Source organism: Ornithorhynchus anatinus, chromosome 16 (assembly GCF_004115215.2).
Source record: "Ornithorhynchus anatinus isolate Pmale09 chromosome 16, mOrnAna1.pri.v4, whole genome shotgun sequence".
NCBI lineage: Eukaryota > Metazoa > Chordata > Mammalia > Monotremata > Ornithorhynchidae > Ornithorhynchus > Ornithorhynchus anatinus.
Window position 1 is genome coordinate 37,391,184 of NC_041743.1, and position 15,673 is coordinate 37,406,856.

Consider the following 15,673-nt stretch of genomic DNA (forward strand, 5'->3'; position numbering starts at 1 on the left):
TCGGACACAGTCCGTGTCCCACGGGGAGCTCACAGTCTTAAACCCCGTTTTGCAGATGAGGGAACTGAGGCACAGAGAAGTGAAGTGATTTGCCCCAGGTCACACAGCGGGCAAGTGGCAGAGCTGGGATTAGAACCCAGATCCTTCTGATCCGCAGGCCCACGCGGTAGCCACTAGGCACACTTCTTCTCGAGGCAGTGCGTGGCCAGGAATGTGTCTGTTAACTGTTTTATTGTACTCTCCCAGTCACGTAGCGCAGTGCTCAGCCCACGGTAAGCGCCGCGCTCAATAAATATGATTGATCTGACAAGATATTGGTGGCCTAGTGGAAAAAATGTGAGACTAGAAGTCAGGAGAACTACGTCCTGATCCTGGCTCTGCCCTTGCGTGCTGGGTGCCTTTGGGCAAGTCGCTTAACATCTCTGTGCCTCGATTTCCTCAACTGTCAGATGGGGATTCGATACTCATTCTCTCTCCTACTTACACTGCGAGCCACAGAGACTATAATCCCGCCTGATTAATTTGTATCTATGCCAGTCCTTAGAACAGTGCTTGACACATAGTGAGCGCTTAAGACACCGTGACAATATAGCGTGAACACTTCTGGACTTGGGAAGGCGTGAGAACACAGAGCTGTAAAGTTGAATGTCAAAAACCCGGACCTGGGGGAATTAGCCAACCTTCCTCACTCTGGTTGTAGAGGAAGGGATAAAAATGTCACTGGGGTCAGTGAGAAAGGGAAAAAAGATAAACACGTGGAGCTCAAGGGTGAGGGTACTCTGCATTAGGAGGAGACTGTCTGCAACAACGTAAATGCGTAAGGGACACTGATAACGGGAATTGTTCTCATTTATGCCCCTTATGCACTGAAATTGGGACAGAGAGTGTCTGACCTGATTAACCTGCACCTACTGAAACATAGTAAGCGCTTAATAAGTACCGTAATAATCATATTTCTTGAGCATTTACTGTATTCAGAGAATGGTACTAATTGACGAGAGTATAACAGAGTTGATAGACACATTCCCTGCCCACTCTGAGCTTACAGACTAGAAGAAAATAGGGAGAGGAAGGTATTATCGCGCCCCCCCCCCGCCCATTGGACAGATGAGGAAACTGAGGCTCCAAAACTAATTACCTTGCTTGAGATCACACCCCTGTATAGACTGTAAGTTCACTGTGGGTGGGGAATGTGTCTGTTGTTTTGTACTCTCCCAAGAGCCGGATAAATACGATTGACTGACAGCAGACAAGCGGCAGAGGTGGGATTGTTTCACTTGTTTCCAGCTTCGTGCTCATTCTCTTTGACCAGGCTAGGTCACTCATGAAGTGTCCATCACCTCTAAGCTTTCAGAACGTAGACCAGGCCACCGCTGGGGCTGCAGCTCTGACTTGTCTAACCGTCTGAGCCACGAGGAGCCCGAAATTTTGACGCTCCTTTTGTGTTTATCGTCTCCTTGGCTTTTCTATTCTTGTTTCGTCTTTCCTGACGTGTTTGAACTCTCCCCACTTATTGTAAGTGCCCTGGGGGGGGGGGGGGGGCAGGATCTGTGTCTGTATCTTTCCCAGTGCTTTCTACAGTGCTTTGCACACTGTAAACATTTAATAAATACTATTGCTGTCCATACTAGCAGAGGTTTGGACTAGATAACTATAATAATTGTGGTGTTTTAGCGCTTACTATTTAAGCGCTTTCCCGCATTAGACGAATTAACGACCTCTAGACTTTAAGCTCATTGTGAGCAGGGATTGTGTCTGTTTATTGTTGTGTTGTACTCTCCTAAGCTCTTAGTATGGTGCTCTGCACAGAGTAAGCACTCATTAAGTGTGAATGAATGAATGAACATTAGACTATAAATTCGTAAGGGCGAGGAATAAATGTTCTGCTTCATTTTTACTCTCCCGAGCACTTAGTACAGTATCCAGTTCTTAGGCGCCCCATAAATACCGCTGACCAATAAATGGACCGAGTGGCCGATGAATACCAGTCCTCGAGGTGCATAGCTTTGGATTTTCATGTTCAAGCCTGTTTTTAAAAAATGATATAATCTCTTTACTTCCCATGTGCCCCCTGATTTAATTTCATCTAAGGATATCACATTTGGGAAAGGCATGTGTTGCACACCCCAGATTGGTCTACTGGGTGGCTATTATCTCGCCTTGCATCAAGCCCAACCGCCATCAGTTTTGTTCCACTTAAATTCCATCTTATTTTGTCCCCCAAAGCATTTGACGGTGTGCGGTAGAAAACGTGAATTTTCAAACCCGGGCGAGACGGGGGCAGCCACTCCTTAGATCTTAAAAGATCATTTTTCCATCAGTATTTTTCCATCTTTGCAAGCTCCGCTTTCCCAGATTATTCGCTGCCTCTGCCTCCATTTCCAGCAAAACAGCATGCTCCGCCCGAGCCCATTTCTCCAGTTCAGAGTGAGATTGATTACCCCCCGTGTTCCAGAAACTGCTTGTGTCTCCAGGCATAAATTCTGCCCTGCATTTTCTCATGCTGCTGCTCTTGGCAGTGTGATGCAACAATAAGTAATAGCACAGGGCAGGGCCCAGCGTGTCGTGCATGCAGCCGGATGTCACAACAAATGGATTTACAAAAGCCAAAGGCACGATCCACAAAGCACGACTTCCACCCCGTTCAAATCCTTCCTGAGGTCCGAGAGGAACCGGAGCAGTGTGGTTCTCCAAGCCCAAAATTCCAAATCACGTTGTTGGTTTTTAAAAAAAATGTATTGATGGTATTTGTTAAGCACATACTATGAGTCGAGCACTCTTCTAGGACCTGGGGTAGATTCAAGATTATAAAGCCGGATGGAGTCCCTGTCCTACGTGGGCTTCACAGTCTCAGTAGGAGGGAGTGCAGGTATCGAATCCCCGTTTTGCGGTTGAGACTGAGGCACGGAGAAGTTAAGTGACTTGCCCAAGGTCACCCAGCAGGCAAGTGGCAGAGCAGAGATTAGAACCCGGGTCCTCCGGCTGCCAGACCCGGGCTATGACACTAGGCCATTCTACTTTGATTCGTTCAGTCGTACTTATTGAGTGCTTACTGTGTGCAGAGCATTTTCGAATTGCCACCTGAATGCAAGGGGGAGGCAGTGGTGAAATGTGGGCAAGTGGGTGTTAACTTTGAGGACTTTTGCTTTTAAAAAAAAAAATAGTATTAAGTGCTTATTATGTCAAGCACTGTTCTATGTGCTGTGTCAGGTTGGACACAGTCCCTGTCCCACGCGGAGCTCACAGTCTAAGGAGGGAGTAGGATTTAATCCCCATTTTACAGTTGGGGAAACCGAAGGGCAGAGAAATGAAGTGACTTGCTCAAGTCACACGACAAAGCAGTCGTCAGAGGTAGGATTAGAACCCAGGTCCTCTGATTCCCAGGCCCCACTGGTTCTTCATATCGGGACCTTCCTGTCTGCCGTTGAAAGGTAACGAGCTAGAGATGGATGTGCTTGCTCTCCCGTGCCCGATAAGGGCATGAGAAGTATTTTAGAAGTTAGTGTTCAGGTGGGAGTTTGGCACTTCATTGTATTGTGCTCTTCGAAATGCTTAGCGTAGCGCTCTGCCCAAGGTAAGTGCTCAGTAAATACCACTGTTGAGAGATGCCCACTGAAGCTTGAAGTTGGACGTTCCAAACAAACAAGAGGCAAAGCTTCTTCACCCAGAGGGGGGGGAAGCCTTGGAAATTCATTATCACAGGAAGTTAGGCTGCTGAAAATATCAACAGGTACAAGTATTTATACTTATTGAGCACCCACTTGGTAAAGTCTACTGGACTAAGCCCTTGGGAAGTGCGAAACAAAGGAGTTGCATGCCTCCTTGCCCACATGGAGTTTATACTCTGGCTCAAGAAAGGTTTAGATCGATAGGATGAGTGATCCATAATGGGTTACTATGGCGAATTAAGGATATAGAGGGAAAAAGAAGGATTATCCCTAAACAGTAGGCCACGTATCAAGGAGGGCCTCCATCAGATGGCTTCTCTTTCCATAAATAAAAAGAAACCAGGATTCAGTCATGGGCAGTGTCCTTGGGCGGGGAGAAGTGCTTATTATTATTGTTAATATTAATATTATATATATATTATTAACAATAATAATAAGCAATATAATATTTAAGTGCTTGCTAAGTAATAATAATTGGATTTGTTAAACGCTTACTATGTGCAAAGCATGTCAAGCAGTGAACTAAATGCAGGGTTAGATGCAAGATTATTAGATTGTAACCTCATTGTGGGCAGGGAATGTATCTGTTATACTCTCCCCAGTGCTTAGTACAGTGCTTTGCACACAGTAAGAGCTCAGTAAGTATGATCGAATTAAGATAAGCAGGTGGGACACAGTCCCTGTCCCACACAAGACTCACAGTCCAAGTTGAGGGGGGCGCAGGATTTGAATTCCATTTTACAGTTGACGAAACGGAGGCACAGAGAGGAAAGCGACTTGTCCAAATTCAAAGAGTGGGCAAGTGGCAGAGTTGGGATCAGAGCTCGGGTCTCCCGACTCCCAGGCCTGGGCTCTGTCCTTAGGCTACCCTGCTTCCTTATAGGAGCAGATGCCACACTGTGTTTATCATGGCAGCTCCCAAATGCAAAGGAGGATAATTCTTAGAGCTCAGAGTTTAATTCTGAAACTAGGAAAGGAAAGGAGTGGGAAAGGAAGAAGATAGATTTCACCGAGGCAAGACAGAGCATTACGCCTTCATGTTTTGAGGGGAGGGGGAGAGGGTGGTGAGGGCCTGGCCCCTAATCATATAAACCTAAATTAATGAGCCCATTAATTGATATAATTAAGCTTTAAGTAAATTAATGCCCTGTCTTCCAACTCAGCCCCCATCCACCCATTCATTCCGGAGTCTCCCTCCGGGGAGAACGGAGGATCAACCCCGCAAACACGGGTCCAGGCTGCCAAGCCGCCCACGGAGGGGATGGAACCTTCCCCCCATCCTGGAGGACTTGGCCCATGCCATTATGCGCTGCCCAGCTAGGGAAAACCAGGCTGGGGAAAGAGATGCCTCTCCCCCACCCTCATCCTCTCCTCATCTCCGGCAGGGAGGCTTTATCTTTGGATTCCCGTATTTGGTAACGTTCCTGTCTCTCTCCAAGGCTCTGGCTCTGAGATTCCTCTCCTTCGCCTGTCAGACCCCAGGGGACCCCTGACTAGAGCCTCTAACCAAGCTAAGTTCGAAGGGCAAGGAGAATGGGGTCTGGATCGTTGATCTCCTTTGCCAGTCAGACTCCGAGCTAGAGCCTCATTCATTCATTCATTCAATCAATCGTACTTATTAAACGCTTACTGTGTGCAGAGCACCGTACTAAGCTCTTGGGAAAGTACAATACAGTAATAAACAGCGACAGTCCCTGCCCACAGTGAGTTCAAAGTCTAGAGGTGGGGAGACAGACATTGATAAAGATAAAATGACTGATTTTACAGATTTGGGGCTGTGGGGCTGGAAGTCGGGGGGGGGGGGGAGGGGGAGGGAAGAGCAAAGGGAACAAGGCAGGGTGATGCAGAAGGGAGTGGGAGATGAGGAAAAGTTGGGGGGCTTCGTTACAAGCCAAGCTTGAAGACCAAAGAGAATGGCGTCTGGATTGTTGTTTCTGACGACGCTTGAACTGAGATGAGGCTTCTTGGCAGGTAGATTCCCAATACTTAGGCTAGATATGATGAGTTTAACCCTCGGTTCCCTCAGCTCACACTGTCCCACCGGCTGAAACCCCTTCACCGCCCCCACCAAATCCATCTCGCACTCCCCAGCCTCCCCCACCTTCAAAGCCCTCTTCACAATCCCACCTCCTCCAACAGGCCTTCCCTGATTAACTCCCCAAACCCAAGTCACATAAATCCATCTGCCCCCTCTAGCACTTAGATATTTATTTGTAACTTCCCTCATCCCTTATGCACGTAGGTAGGATTAATTGTATGCTCAGTTTACTTATTATGATGACTCCATTTGTAAATATATTTATTACTGCCTCCCCTATTAGCACGTAAGCTTCCTGTGACAGAAAATGTTTCATGTTTCTGTTGCACTTAGGCCATGGGCCTAGGAGTCAGAAGGAACCGGGTTCTAATCCCGGCTCTGCCACTCGTCCGCCGGGTGACCTTGGGCGAGTGGCTTCACTTCTCTGTGCCTCAACACACGAACCCTTGGCGGTGAGAGCCGGGGTGTCCGACTGGCAGAGCAGCTGGGTGTGATCTGGGCGCTCTAGATTGAACCCACCGGCCACCCCCGGAAGAGAGCCACGGGCTGCCCTGGGGAATGCCTCTGACGTGGAAAAGCCAGGTCTCTACCGGTCGTACCCTCTGTCCCCGCCGTCTGTCTGTCTGTGCGGGAAAGGAATGACTAATAAGAGCGATTAGGGACCGCTTTGCCAGAATACAAATCTCTATGTGAATGCTAAATAACAAGAGTAAATAATAAAGATGATAAACTGCTGTGGGAATGTGCGGGGGAAGCATTTCATCTTGCAGCCTGGTGAGGAAGTGGTTTCTCATGGGTCCTGTCCATTTTCCGAAGTGCTCAAGGTTGGGAATCAGACACCCCACCACCCACAGCCCCCGCTGCCAAAGGAGTCCAAGTCTTGCCACCTGGAGGGCAGAAGAGCAAGATGAAATGTGGCAGAAACCCGGTGCCTCTTCCGGGCAGGGAATGTAATTAGCAATTCTGATTTATGGAGCTCTCCTGTGTGCTTAGTACAGTGCTCTGCACCCAGTAAGCGCTCGATAAATAAGATTTATCTGCGATGGAGCTGGCAATCAATCAGTCATATTTACTGAGTGCTTACTGTGTGCAAAGCCTTGTACTAAGCACTTGGGGGAGGCTAACAGAGTTGGTGGGCACGTTCCCTGTCCTCAAGGAGTTTATAGTCTGGTCTTGGAGGCAGACGTTAAATTACAGAGCGAGGAATCGGGGTCGTTGACCTAACTCTGGGACCTGGTCTGGTGGGGGGCATCAGTCGATCGATGGTATTTATTGAGCACTTACTGTGTGCAGAGCGCTGTACTGAGAGCTTGGAAGATTCCAATATAACAGAGTCTTAGACACGTTCCCTGCCCACAGTGAGCTGCCAGGCTAAGGGCCCTAGAGCATAATAATAGTAATAATGATGGTATTTAAGCACTTACTATATGCCAAGCACTGTTCTAAGCGCTGGGGTAGATACAGGGTAATCAGGTTATCCCGCGTGGGGCTCACAGTCTTATTAATCCCGTTTACAGATGAGGTAACTGAGACACAGAGAAGTTAAGTGACTTGCTCAAGGTCACCCAGCAGACAAGTGGCAGAGTCTGGATTAAAACTCAAGTCCTTCTGACACCCAGGATCGCCCACTAGTCCACGCTGCTTCTCAATGCCTGCTCCTTTCTCCCTGCTTCTTTTTGTGCCTCTGTAGGGCGGATGAAGGGATCTATAGGTCCTCTCCCCGTGCAGGGAAGTAATCCTGTTTTCCATCCCTCTCTGTCCCGTTTATAGAATGTTAATAATAATAATATTTATAGAACGTTCTTCATCCTTCCATGTTAGGCAGCCCAGTTGGAAGTCACTCTTTATTCTAACCCTTCTCCCCTTTCCCCATCCCACTCTACCCCATATACTACTCCAGAGAAAAAGAAGCAGCGTGTCCCCTTGGCTAGAGCCCAGGTCCTTCTAATTCCAACTCTGCCATTTGTCTGCTGTGTGACCTTGGCCAAGTCACTTCCCTGAACCTCAGTTAGCTCATCGGTAAAATGGCAATAATGACTGTGAGCCCCGATCATTTTGTCTCTATCCCAGAGCTTGGTACAGTCCTTGGCACATAGTAAATGCTTAACGAAAGCTATCAAAAATATAATCAGGAGGGTCCTGCCAGGGAGAGGGAAGGAGGGGGTTGATCTCGGTGGCGGGAAAGCGTTTCACGTTGTCTAACCTTTTCCTCTGTGGGTTCCTCTGTATGCCCTTAGGCCTGACACAGAGCCGGGTTAGGCAGGAACTTCTATCGGAGCTTGTGTTGTGGTGAGGGGCATCTCTGTGGAGCTGCAGGGTCTAGCCATGCAAGTGGTTGTTGTTTTGTGTGTGTGTGTGTGTTTGTTTTACCACAGAACAGCTTCTTGCTAGCTGTCAATTTGTAAACCTGCTTCTCGTGAAAGGGATGTGTGTATGTGGTGTGTGTGTGTGTGTGATTTGCGATGGCGTATGTGAGGTGTGGTGGCGTGATAATGTAAGTACGATGTGATAGGTGGTCTGTCTTAAGTATTATGTGGTGGGTTGTGTTTGTGGGTATGATGTGTGCGTAATGCGATGTGTTTTGTGAGTGTGATGTGTGTGTTATAAAGCGTGGCATGTGGAGTGCGCGATGTACCGATATGGTTTAGTGGGTTGTGAGCGATGTGTGGTAAGATGTGTGTGCTGTGTGGGAGTGTGACGTGATGTGTGGTCTGTCTGAAACATCGGGCGATGGTGCGTATTTGTGGGTGTGATATGTGACTGTGTGGTGTGATGGTGCATGGATGTGATTTGTGAAATGTGTGAGGGTGAGGTTTGGTGGGGTGTGTATGTGCGTTTGGAAGGCCCTTCTAGAAAACAGAGGGAACTCTTTTGCAGGTGATTCCTTTGTGAACTGTTGGAATATGTGGCAGAGCCACTGAGAGAGGCAGCTTTGAGGGATCACTGACCCTTCCCTTCTCGGCTTCTTCCTCTTTCATCTCTGTCTGGCTTTCATTTCCAACTTGGACTATTGTTTCAGAAAGGCTTATGCTTCATTCAGAAAAACCCTGAAATCCACACATTTCCATGCTCAGTCATCAAGGAGTTTTGCCTCACCATCGGATCAAGTTTAAAGTTTTCGATAATTCCATGAAGAGACAGAGCAGTATAAAGCACAGCTAAAAATATGATTTTTCCTGTAACTGTCATAACAACATTTGGGCTAATTGATTCTCAATAGAATAATGACATCCAGTATGTAGTGAGAAATATTCATGAAGGAATCTGTGAAAACCTAGAGGTGCCTTACAGCTTTAGTAAAGCGGGAAAATTCATTCTAGCCCATTATATAAAAAAAACACAGCGCTTTTGCTGGTTTCGGGGATGGTCTTTCAGGTCCTTTGGCTGAATTTGGGTTTTATACCATTCAAGGGGAGTGAGGATTGTAGTTCATGAACTCCGGGAGTCTGTTTTAATCGGGAGAAAGGTGATGAAAAGATTAGAGCGTATGATTTATGGAGTGAGATTAGCATCAGAGAAGTCAAGGGGGAGAATATAATAACTCTCTAAAAGTAGTTGAGATAACAGAAAGGGAGGGAGGGAGGGCTGTTGACCGATTGAGAGGCTTAAATAACGAGGAGTGAATGGCGTGGGACGCACGGTAATATCAATTCTGACAACTGAGATTTGCCTAGATTTACCTAGTCCCTTTGATCTAAAGAATCTCCATCTCTCCTCTCCCTCCTGCCTCGAAACCACCTCTAAAGCGGAGCAGGGCTTCAGTTCCGTGGAACTCCCGGGTAGACAGTGAAGTCCACCTGAGGAAGTGGAGCCCTCCGGAGCCAGCTGAGCTTTAAAGCCCCCCCCCCCCCCCCCACCTCGCCCGGGGTGTGCGTGAGATCTGTGGATGGAGACCTCCTGGGGCCGAGGAGAAAGGCGATGCCCAAACAGAAGTAGCCGTTTCCTCAGTTGCCCCGTAAAGTGGACCGACTGAGCTGACCGAATACGATTGAATGAATCTGATTGCTTTGGAATGGCCGGCAGGAGTACCTTGACCCAGACAGTCCCCCAAGATTGATGGTAATTTATCCAGTCGCAATACCTGCTGAACGCAACAGTTGTTTTTCCCGCTAATAATAATAATGATGTTGGTATTTGTTAAGCGCTTACTATGTGCAGAACACTGTTCTGAGCGCTGGGGGAGATACAGGGTCGTCAGGTTGTCCCACGTGAGGCTCACAGTTAATCCCCATTTTACAGATGAGGTGACTGAGGCACAGAGAAGTGAAGTGACTTGCCCACAGTCACACAGCGGCTAAGTGGCAGAGCTGAGATTTGAACTCATGGCCTCTGACTCCAAGCCCGTGCTCTCTCCGCTGAGCCACGCTGCTTTAAATACTTACTATTTACTTGCTACAAGCACCGGGGTAAATAGAAGATAAGCAGATCGGTCACAGTCCCTGTCCCACACAGGACTCCTGGTTTAAGGGGGTGGTTGGGACAGGTTTGGAATCCCCATTTTACAGATGAGAAAATGGAGGTAGAGAGAGGTTAAGTGACTTGTCCAAGGTCAACCTGCAGGCAAGTCAGAGTCAATCGTATTTATTGAGCGCTTACTGTATGCGGAACACTGTACTAAGCTCTTGGGAGAGGACAATATAAAATTAACCGGGCACATTCCCTGCCCACAGTGAGTTTAATGTCTAGAAGGTGGTAGAACTGGGATTAGAATCCAGGTCCTCTGATTCCCAGGCCTCTGCTCTTTCTACTGGGCCACACTGCTTCTCCGAGACCATCTTAGGTTAATTCGTTCTTACCCACAACCTCCCTGGTTGTACCCTCCACTTCAGTTCCCCAAACCCATCTAGTCGTCTCTGCAAATAAATATTCTGCCTGCTTCTCAGTGACCTTTACTGTTATTTGTGCCCCTCCCTGGTTTTTGTGCCTTTTATCTCACTGAAGGTTGATTGACTGTGGGATTTATTCCGTGCTTACTGTGTGTTAGACATTGTGGCCGATGCTGGAGTTGATACGAAAAAGCTGTCCAAACCCAGTCCCTCAGTTGTTAGACTTGTCTTTTTCCTCTACTAGATTATAGTTTGTTCCAGGACAGGGTCATATGATCTATTCTTCCTTTGTGACTCTTGCACAATGTCTAGTATAGTGTCTTTTTCCTCCAGGACAGGATCATATAATCTATTCTTCCTTTGTGACTCTTGCACAATGTCTAGTATAGTGCCTGCCAAATGTAGGGCCTCAATAAAGTACAGTTGATAATGGTCAAATTGTAATTATCAAATCGTGAGGAGCAGCGTGGTCTAGCGGATAGAGCACGGGCCCACGAATCGGGAGGCCCTGGGTTCTAATCCCGGCTCCACCGCTTGTGTGACCTTGAGCAAGTCACTTGACTTCTCTGTGCTTCAGTTCCCTCTTCTGTAAAATGGGGATTAATACTGCCAGCCCCATGTGGGACGTGGACTGTGTCCACCCTGATTAGTTTGTATCTATCCCAGCGCTTAGTACAGTGCCCGGAACATAGCGCTTAGCAAATACCGTTTTACAAAAATGTTAGTGTCCAGGGTAGTAATAGTAAGCAGTGTGGCTCAGTGGAAAGAGGCCGGGCTTGGGAGTCAGAGGTCATGGGTTCTAATCCCCGCTCCGCCACTTGTCAGCTGTGTGACTGTGGGCAAGTCACTTAACTTCCGTAAAATGAGGATTAACTGTGAGCCTCACGTGGGACAACCTGATTACCCTGTATCTACCCCAGCGCTTAGAACAGTGCTCCGCACATAGTAAGCGCTTAACAAATACCAACATTATTAAATATATACCATGATAATAACAATAATAAATTATGGTATTAAGCCCTTACCGTGTGCCAAACACTAGCGTAGATACGAGGTTATGAGATCGGACACGGTCGCTGTTTCACGGGGAATCACAATCTTATCTCATCCCTGTTTTACAGATGATGAAGCGACTGAGGACCCGAGAGGTCAAGTGACTCAGCCAAGGTCACACGGCAAGCCAGAGGCAAAGCTGGAGCTCAAATTCCTGATCCCCCAACTCTGTCCCGTGCTCTTCCCGTTGGGCTACACTGCCTCATCTCTCCCAATCAACTCCTAAGGGAATCCAGGTCATCCATTCATGCAGGTAGGATCATTGGGTTTGGTTATTTGTTTTCTGAGCTCCGTGTTATTCTCCCCCTTGATTAGATGCCAGAGAGAGGGATGGAGTCCTGGGGAGACTCTTCTGTCCCTTGCCCCTGAGCCAGAAGAGAACACGCCCCCAAGTGTCGTAGATGCGGCTGGGTTTTGTTCACTCTTCTATCGTAACACTGGACGGATTCACACTTTCTGCCTTCTGCGCTGACATTGTTCCATTTTGGTTGTTAATGATGCAGTTCTGGTATTATGCTACTTTGTGTCAGCCATCTGCTAAGTGTAGTTTGGGTATCTCACATACAAACACACACCCCGCCCCACTGCTCGGGGCCCTTTGGGATCACTAGGGCACAAGCAAGAGCCCTCGACAGCGGCGAGGACCCAGTAGGGAATCTGGGACTTGGGCCAAAAAGCAGCCACAGAGATTGTCATTTTGTCATGGTTTCATTTGCTTACGGTTGTGTTTCACCCTGAACGTCTCTGAAATTTTATTCCTTCCTCACTGCACCCATCGCGGTGGTGAGGACCAGTTCTGTTAGAGAGAAATGGACTCCTCTAAAGAAAGAGTCACGCTGGCAGACGGTGTTCATTTTAATTTGATTCCCATCCCCGCTTCCGGAACCCCGCGCCTCACCGCCGGGTGATTGTCCCCCGGCCGTTCCTTCCCAAACGTCCCCAGTTTGGGTTGGGCCGTTCCCTCATTTACTATGCCGCGTGAGCTGCTTAAATTGCAGCTCCATGAGCGTCGGCTTCCATGGCGTTTTAAAATGGCCGCCCTTCAGGTGACAGACCGAACAGCTCCGCTCCAGATTTCCTGCTGAATTAAACATCGGCTTGCTCTAAATGGTAGCTTTGATGCAACGGTGATGTTGCTCTGTTATTGCATAACCACAGTTATTACGGGAAATGGTGTATCTGCTGTTGTCAGGTTGCAAACCGCACAAAGTCAGTGAAAATAAACTGGGGCCGGGGAGGTGCAGACGAAGGGGACGGAGCCTGACTTGATCCCGCATCAGTGGGGTCGAAGATCCGAGTTTCCCAAGGTCAACTAGTGCAAATGCGCTTCAGTCCTAGGATAAAACAGCGTGGCCTAGTGGGTAGAACACAGGCCTGAGAATCAGGAGGACCTGGATTCTAATCCTGGCTCCGCCCTTTGTCTTCCGTGTCTCATTAGGAAAGTCATTTCACTTCTCTGTGCCTCGATTCCTTCATCTGTAGAATGGGGATTAAGACTGTGAGTCCTGTGTGGGACGCTTGATTAGCTTGTATCTACCCCAGAGCCTGTTACAGAGCCTGACTGTAAGCGCTTAAATATCATAAAAAAAAATCTTTGAAATTAAGATAGAATGGTAGGTTACTGAACTCTCCCAAATCCCTGAAAAAAATGGTGACCTTTTTTTTTTTTTAAAAAAAAGCCACAACAGGATTTATTCAGCGCTGTACCGGGTGCTGTTCTAAGCACTGGGGTAGTTACAATTGGATACAGTTGGACACAATTCCTGTCCCACATGGGGCTTGCGGTCTTAGTCCCCATATTACAGATGAGATAACTTTTATTACCCTCTTTATTTTGTTAATGAGGAGTCCATCCCCTTGATTCTATTTAATGCGATTAAGTTGTCTTGTTTTTGTCCGTCTGTCTCCCCCGATTAGACTGTAAGCCCGTCGATGGGCAGGGATGGTCTCTCTCTGCTGCCGAATTGTACATTCCAAGCGCTTAGTACAGTGCTCTGCACATAGTAAGCGCTCAATAAATACTATTGAATGAATAACGGAGGCATGGAGAGGTGAAGTGACTTCATCAGGGTCACACAGCAGACAAGTAGGGGAGCTGGGACTAGAACCCAGGTCCTTCTGACTCCCAGGCCCATGTTCTATCCACTAGGCCACCTTGACTATTGATGCAGTATGCCAAAATGAGGAAAAAAACCAGCTCTTGTCCACAAGAAGTGTTGAAAGTTCTTGCATCAGCAGAGGCAGCAGGTTCAAATTCCAATTCCTCAGTAACGGTCTTTTGCTTCCTTGCTCGGGTGTGGTGTCCTGGGATGGTAGGGGCCCAGCTGCTTCATTTCTGAATTTAGAATGATCCTCCTGGTGCTGTGAACCTGGCCCCAAAGGGAGAGATCTCTTTGGACGGCCCGAGGGGAGAGGGAAAGGAAGCAGGCCCTGAAATTAGGTTTTCTGATGGGGTCCCAACTTGGGATCCAGTGGCCAACAGGCATGACGTACGTGCCTACTTTTCACCATGGCAACCAAGTGAATCAACCCTGAGGAGGGATTATCTTGCGTGAAGGGCCGGTGCGTGGCGGCCCCGGGCACCCCTGTGCTTTTATTAAAGATTAAGGGTAGGTACTTTTGGTTTGTGCTATTGACCTCACCGGTGAAGCAACCTCTGACCTTTCCCCAAGGAGAAGAGTGGAAGTTTGCTTAAACCAGGAAAATCCTGCTCAGTTGGAAGACAGATAAACACTGATTTGCTGAAAAAAAAACCCCAAAAAGTTACAAATCCCCCTGTTTTCAGATGATTACTAATGTAGATAAAAGGGTCTACCATTATAGTATTTCTCTTTAAGACCAGCGTCCAGGCAAGGCTGAGAAGCAGGTAGGCATCGTGGGTAGAGCACGGGCCTGGGAGTCTGATGGACTTGGGTTCTAATCCCGACTCCATCACGTGTCTACTGTGTGACCTTGGGCAAGTCACTTTACGTCTCTATGCCTCAGTTACCTCGTCTGTAAAATGGGGATTAAGATTGTGATACTCATGTAGGACGTGGACTGTGTCCAACTTGATTTGTTAGTATCTACTCCAGCTCTTAGTAAAGTGCCGGGCACCTAGTAAGCGTTTAACAAATACCATAAAAAAGGGACTAGTCCTCAGACTCCCACTTGGCCCAGGTAGGGCTCTGGTGACTCCTACTGTGGGATTTCTTAAGCGCCTACCAGCCCTGTAAGAGAAAAGAAAAGAGTGAATAAATGGCACTTGGGGAAATCTTAAAGGGAATCTTAGAAAACAGTGAAATAGAAAGTGAATCTACTCCTAGTAGGCAGCACAGTGCAGTAGAAAGTGTAGGACCCAGGAATCAGAAGAACGAGATTCAAGCGCCTGTCCTGGCTTGGTGTGTGACCTTGGGCAAGTCACTTCGACTCTTGGGGCTTCAGTTTCCTCATTTGTAAAATCAGGATTAGCTTTCTCTCACCCTCTTGGATTACGACCCCTTGTGGAACAGGGACAGGGGCCAAATCTGACCATCTTATATCAACTCCAGTACTTAACACAGTGCTTGGCATCTAGTAAGTGTTTAATAAAAATCCTAATTTTTCAAGAAGGAAGCAGACTAACCTTCTGTTATCTAAATCACTCTCTCTACCTTCAAAACCTTATCGAAGGCACAATTCCTCCGAGAGGCCTTTCCCGGCTAGGCCCTTATTTCCATTTCTACTCCATTTTTTGTCACCCTTACACGTGGATAAGTGTCCTTTATTCACCCCTCCTGCGGTCTCACAGCACTTTTGTTCATATCCGTAATTTATTTATTTGTTCTGTCTCCCCCTCTGGTCTGTAAGCTCCTTGTGGGCAGGGAACGTGTCTACCAACTCTGTTATACTCTCCCAAACACTTAGTACAGTGCTCTGCACACGGTAAGCGCTCCAAATATGACTGACTGACTGGATAGCCCCTAAGCCAGCGAGGATAGAAAGTCCACGGGGCGATGGAATGGGCTTGTTGGAATCCAGAAATGGCGGGTGATTCCCAAAAGAGCTTTACATAATCAATGTAGCATATATTACAAGCATCTAAATGCAAAGAAGATTGTTACCACAGT

At 47.6% G+C, this 15,673-nt stretch overlaps 1 long non-coding RNA gene across 1 annotated transcript in view; it reads left to right on the forward strand.

Moving 5' to 3' along the window:
- LOC114817144 overlaps positions 1-15,673 on the forward strand; it is a 164,867-nt gene that overhangs the window by 105,685 nt on the left and 43,509 nt on the right. The window contains exon 3 of the long non-coding RNA XR_003764990.1: positions 11,654-11,838. This is a non-coding gene — a long non-coding RNA (uncharacterized LOC114817144). The remainder of the gene's footprint in view (positions 1-11,653; positions 11,839-15,673) is intronic.